Genomic DNA, 5,935 nt, shown 5'->3' with positions numbered 1-5,935 from the left:
ATATATATATATATATCGAATTACAACAGATTTCAGTGATATTTGTTTAAAAATTATATCAAAGAGTGCCAAGCTCATATTTTTAGAATTAATAATTATCAAACCAAGGGGGAGAATCTGTAAGAAAATTACTAAACCAGAGAAAAAACAAATTTAAAGGGACTAAACATAGGTTGATAAAGAATAAGATTAATACACTTATCACGCTCTTTGCTATCCATCTCTTGGTGTTCACAAGCCCTAGGTATTCTTCATTCCGAGGCCTCATTACATTATATCAAACATTAAATCTAATTTTTTTTTAAAGGAGTTCCAATGCATTTCTATAAATTTACTTTAAGTTATATGCACAACCCTTATTCAGGCGCTAATTTATTCACAATAAGAAATTTAATGACATTAATAATTTTTGAAAAGAAAAAAACCAATAAAAAAAATTATTTTAAAAATTGGTGTTTAAAAATCAGTTTGCAGAATTTTATTGTTGGAATAAATCATTGAATTCTATTTCAATTAGTTTTTCAGGTCCCTGTTTTTTGAAGGACCTAGACCCAGCAGTGCCGAGGTCATTCAAAAAGGCTGTCTAAAGGAAAAGACAGCCCTGTTCTGGCTTTCTACAAGATTAATGCAGTTATGAAGAAGAATCTAGAAAAAATATTGTCTTATTGAATCACAATTCCATTAACACTAATATATAATTTTTAATCATGATTTTTACTGATGGTTAGTGCTGATATAAACATAATATGTTTATAGTTATTTATCGTGTAAAAGCAATAACGTTTATACAGCTGTTTCTTTTAAACCTCTGCAGGCTCACATCACAAGTTCACATCTGGTGTCTGAGCTAGATATCCATTGTTCTCTTTCTTGGTGATTCCCTTCTACTTTTTTCTCTCTCTACTCTCTCTCTCTCTCTCTCTCTCTCTCTCTCTCTCTCTCTCTTAGGGTAACTAGGGAATTTTTTTGCCCCCTTTGGCTAGTGCAGCATAAGCTACAGGCTTCCTTGCACCATGTAGCTAATAATAATAATAATAATAATAATAATAATAAATATTAAATATTAAATCTTAATAAAGCGCTAAGAATTAACTTAGATTTCATCTCGTTCATTAGTTTACAGTCCCTAGCGAGATATTCAAACTTTAATTTTCATTAAAAACTTCAGTATCTTTCCCCTTCAAAACTATTATTAGCCTTATGGTGCAAGGAAGCCTGGGGTTTTTGAGAGAGAGAAAGAGAGTCAGAAACAGAAGGGAATCACCATGAAAGAGATGAATGATATCCAGCTCAGGACCCTGGGTGTGCCAAGCTCATACCCACCAGATGTGAGCTCCTGAGGCTAATGTTTAAAGAGCTGTCCAAACGGGTTGATTTACAAAACGAAAACAAATGTACACTGCTTTTAACTTGTGATTACTCTTAAACAAGCAGATAAATTATGTGAGAATCAAAATAGCCACCAATCCACAGTCAGCAAGCTTTCAGAAGCCGGGGCTTCGTAATAAGGCATTAAAGCTCAACTGCTTAATTAAGAAGCCATTCGCTAGTCAGACATCTCACATATTCTAAGTTAATTGAAGAAAAGAAAAAACTTACCGAATTAACGCAACCAGGCTGTACGATCATGTGGAATTATAAGGACTGAATTTAACTGATAAAATAAAATAATATAATGAGAGAAGCATAACAGCTCTTTACCAGACTGCTACATACATCTCTGGAGTGAAAGGCAGCTGCTCGTTTTAGCAACGCCCTCTTACTTCTTTAATATATATTATATAAATATGAGGGGGCATCGAAAAATTCGAACCCTTAGCTAGAAATAATAGCCCTCGAAAGGTGAAACTTCACAGGAACCTTAATCCTTTTCTATGTACTCTCCATGTATAGAAACACATTTCTCCCATCTTTGGATCAGTTATTTAATGCCCTGATCATAGAAGGTGGCACTTTTTGCCTGAAACCACGATTCCACTTCATTGATAACGTCCTGAGTCGAATCAAAGCGGCGTCCACGCAATGGTTTCTTCATTGTACACTCAGCATTCGTCATTTGTCACCAACGGATCAAAAAATATCTCAAAGTCCGCATTACACAAATCCAACAGTTGGCGAGAACATTGTATTCGACATTGCTTCTGCAAAGGCGTCAGCAATCTTGGAACCCATCATGCGGAGACCTTAGACATGTGCAGATGGTTGTGTAAAATGCTGTGGGCAGACTCATAACTAATTCCTACTACATTTCCGATGAAATGAATTGTCACACGTCTGTCACTCAGCACCAGCTGCTCAATCTTTGCAACCGTTTCACTGTCTGTAGATGTTAATAGCCTTGGCTCGTCAAAGACACTTGTCGGGAGCTCCAGTGGGGTCTTTGACCGCACTGGAACTCCCGATTCCACTTTTTTTACAGTGTCATAGGAGGGACAATTCTGCCCATACAAAGCTTTCATTTCTTCATTTCTAAGAACTTGATCACTGCTCGATATTCCACTTTGTCAATCATAGCAGTCTTCCTCAGATTCCAAGCTCCACCTCTGGTGCACGATTACCTAAGGGAATGAAAATTCACCTTAGTTATTGAATATGTAGACAACTTATATTTAAAATGGCATCTTCCTACTGATGTTTTGTCTAGGTCAGGGTACGAACCTTTGGATACCACCTCGTAAATAATAAATTTTCTGTTTATACTCCGAGACGACTACACGGTCAGAGGAGCTCACAAGATAGCGAGAATACACGAAACAGCACAGTATTTAGCAGTCACGGGCTTGAGTCCCGGTCGCTCAAGGCACGTGTACTTACTACTAAAAAACTTACTGTACTTATTACTTATTACTAAGAAAGGGTCCTTGTAGCAAACTTCAAAATCAAATCCTATCGTTCCGTTTGCTCATCTGGAATCCTACAGGGCGGGACACTATCGGCATTAATGTTCCCTGCAATCCTCCAGCTGTTCTTCCTAACCCACAAGCATGTAATATCTTATGCGGCCGACGTCGTTAAAATCATTGCCACCTCAGTGTCAAGTCAATCAGCTACCAGCACCCAAGAGCTGATATTATTATTATTATTATTATTATTATTATTACTGTTCTTATATTATTTCTCCCTGATTGGGGGATTCCACTCCGTGAGAGACACTGCTACCAAGTACACAGGGTGGTTGTAATGTCTGGTGTTACTGTTGGTCGAGGAAATCTCAGAGTATCCTAAAGGTCATCAGGATTGCAACTTTCTGGAGTTCCTTGTAGGTGTTCGCTGGGAGGCCTATGCTGCTAGGCTGCTATGTAGAGTCTTTGGTACCATAACGGTGGTTGACATGATGATCTGGATGCATGATACTTCTTGCATATGCCCCACTCCTTGATCTCATGTCTCAGGTTCGTGTACTTCCTAATTTTTTTCCTCATGGGTTTTCTAGGCATTGCTACTGTTGGGCACCGCTATGTCAATCAAGTAGGTAGCCTTTTCCATCTTGTCTACAAGGGTTATGTCTGGTCTGTTGTGCGGATGGTCTTATCCGTTATTATGGCGCGGTCCCAGTACAGCTTGTGCGTTCGAGCCTATAGTACTGCCTGGGGTTCGTACTTGTAGTATGGTACACTTTCTTTGGCCAACTGGTATTTGCTCGCTAGCTTCTGATGTATTATCTTGGCTACCTGGTCGTGTCTATGAGTGTACTCAGTCTGGGTGATCACCTTGCACCTCACGGTGATGTGTTGAATCGTTTCTGAGGCCAGGTGGCATCGTCGACATGTGTCATCTGACATTCCGGGCTCCTTTGCGATGTATTTTCTATAGTTTCTGGTGTTGATTACTTGGTCTTGGATGGCCAGCATAAATCCTTCAGTCTCGGGGAAGAGCGTCCCACTTGTGAGCCATGCATTGGAAGCAATATTATCGATGTGATCTTGATGGAGGTCTTTGTAGTGTCTGTCATGGAGTGTCTTCTTTGCCCATCTTTCTAACTCCGTTTCTAGTACTGTCTGGGCGGGAGGGGTTTCCTCGCTTAGGTTGAGTGGGGTATATTACTTATCTATCTTCCTTATGGCCTGGTGGATGGTGCTGTTTTGTTCTCGAAATAATCCTTCAAGTTAACTGTCGCTGTTTTCTGTTGTTCTATCAAGTCTATCAGGCCCCTTCCTCCCTCTTTCCGAGGTATTGTTATTCTCTCCACTGCTGATTTCGGGTGGTGCTGGCGACTTTTGGTCATCATTTTCCTTGTCTTTCGCATATCTTCTCGCTCAGTGTTAGTCTAATCTATAACCCCGAATGTGTATGTTAGTACTGGAGCTGCATATATGTTTATGGCTTTAACTGTGTTCCCTCCGTTCAATTATGCTTTCAGCAGCAGGCTTCTGAGTCTCTGATGATTTTTTTCGATCAGGCACTTCTTGATTTCCTTGTGTTCTAACTGCTCAGCCTGCATCATCCCTAGGTATTTGTAGGTCCCTCCTTCTGTCATAGCTTCGATCTCTTTACCAGTCATTATTATTATTAGCTACAGGGTACAAAGAAGCCTGAGGTTTATGCTGCACCAGCCAAAAAAAAAAAAAAAAAAAAAAATTCCCAAGTTACCCTGAGAGAGAGAGAGAGAGAGAGAGAGAGAGAGAGAGAGAGAGAGAGAGAGAGAGAGAGAGGAATCACCAAGAAAGAAAAGACTGATGATATCCAGCTCAGAGCCCTGAGTGTGCCAAGCTCATACTCACCAGATGTGAGCCCCTGGGTTTACTGTACCACTCTCCAAGAATTCTCCTAGTACTTCAAATCATTCATTCTCTCACTTAACCCCTCAAAATCTAGTCACCTCCATATTTTACTTAAAAAGAGAATCTTTCCGATAACCACCTCGCTGAATGCAACCAACAATTCCTATTGTATCGGATCCATATGATCTGGGAATTTTCTATGGCTCCAAATTCACTTTCTCTACTAATATAAATTACCTGTCAAAAACTCACAGGAGCCATTTGGCTCACGAAACAAAACCTTCAACTTATCCACTCTGCCCATATTATAATCCAGTTCGTCTCCAAATTCATGAAGCCAAAAGTTCTTTATGCTTGCCCTGTTTGGATTGGCATGGCCAGCACAAATTTCAAAAAAATCTCTTCTCTTGAATACTGGTTTCTTAAATGGACTTTTTTAGGTCCACCTACGAACCTGTCTCTTCCCGGACTTTCATGGTTGACTGCCTAAACTACTCTGATTTTTCACTTTCAATCTGGTTCAACAACCTTTCCTTCTTTGCAAAACTACACAACTCTGACATTGTTTGCCCAGAGATGTGGGAAGTCATAGCTGGGAGAATTCCTAGGAAAGCTGCAAGAGCCAAATCAACACTGGTCCCACTACTAACATGACTCAGTTTAATCGAAAAGCACTTTTCATTCAACACACTTTTTTTATTAACGTACTGAACTAGACCCTATCTTAATAGCTCAAAACAAAACTTTCTGGTCACAAACGGCTAAACTTATACTAAGGAATTTGAACCAAACTAAAAATAACCATAATGCTACATCTTTCCTTTCCTTTGACTCTGAATTTACAGTTTAGATGTCCGTGTGATCAAAAAAAACCTTCCACATATCGGGTAATCTTGGTTTTCATGCAGTGCACTTTTCTGCATTAGCTGTGTACATTTCGAGAATTTAATGCTAGCCAAGCCATGCCAGTTGTTGGTACTTAATTTTTTACTACTTGTGTCCATAAGGACAGTTTCTTATTAGTGATATAATTGTCTAAATGTATGTTCCTTTATATTCTACCGTAAGCCCCTATAGCTGTCTCCTTAGTTGTCACGGAGAAAACTCAGCAATTTCAGTATATTTTTGTAAAATGTAAATGGTACATCTCGACACGGCCACGCTGGCCCCTCACTTTGTTCAGAACGCCTCTCAACTCTCCAACCACTAGCCTG

Source organism: Mastigoproctus giganteus, chromosome 14 (assembly GCF_048544385.1).
Source record: "Mastigoproctus giganteus isolate SK-2022 chromosome 14, ASM4854438v1, whole genome shotgun sequence".
Lineage (NCBI taxonomy): Eukaryota > Metazoa > Arthropoda > Arachnida > Uropygi > Thelyphonidae > Mastigoproctus > Mastigoproctus giganteus.
The sequence above is the reverse complement of the archived record's forward strand: the minus strand, read 5'-3'. Positions refer to the sequence as shown.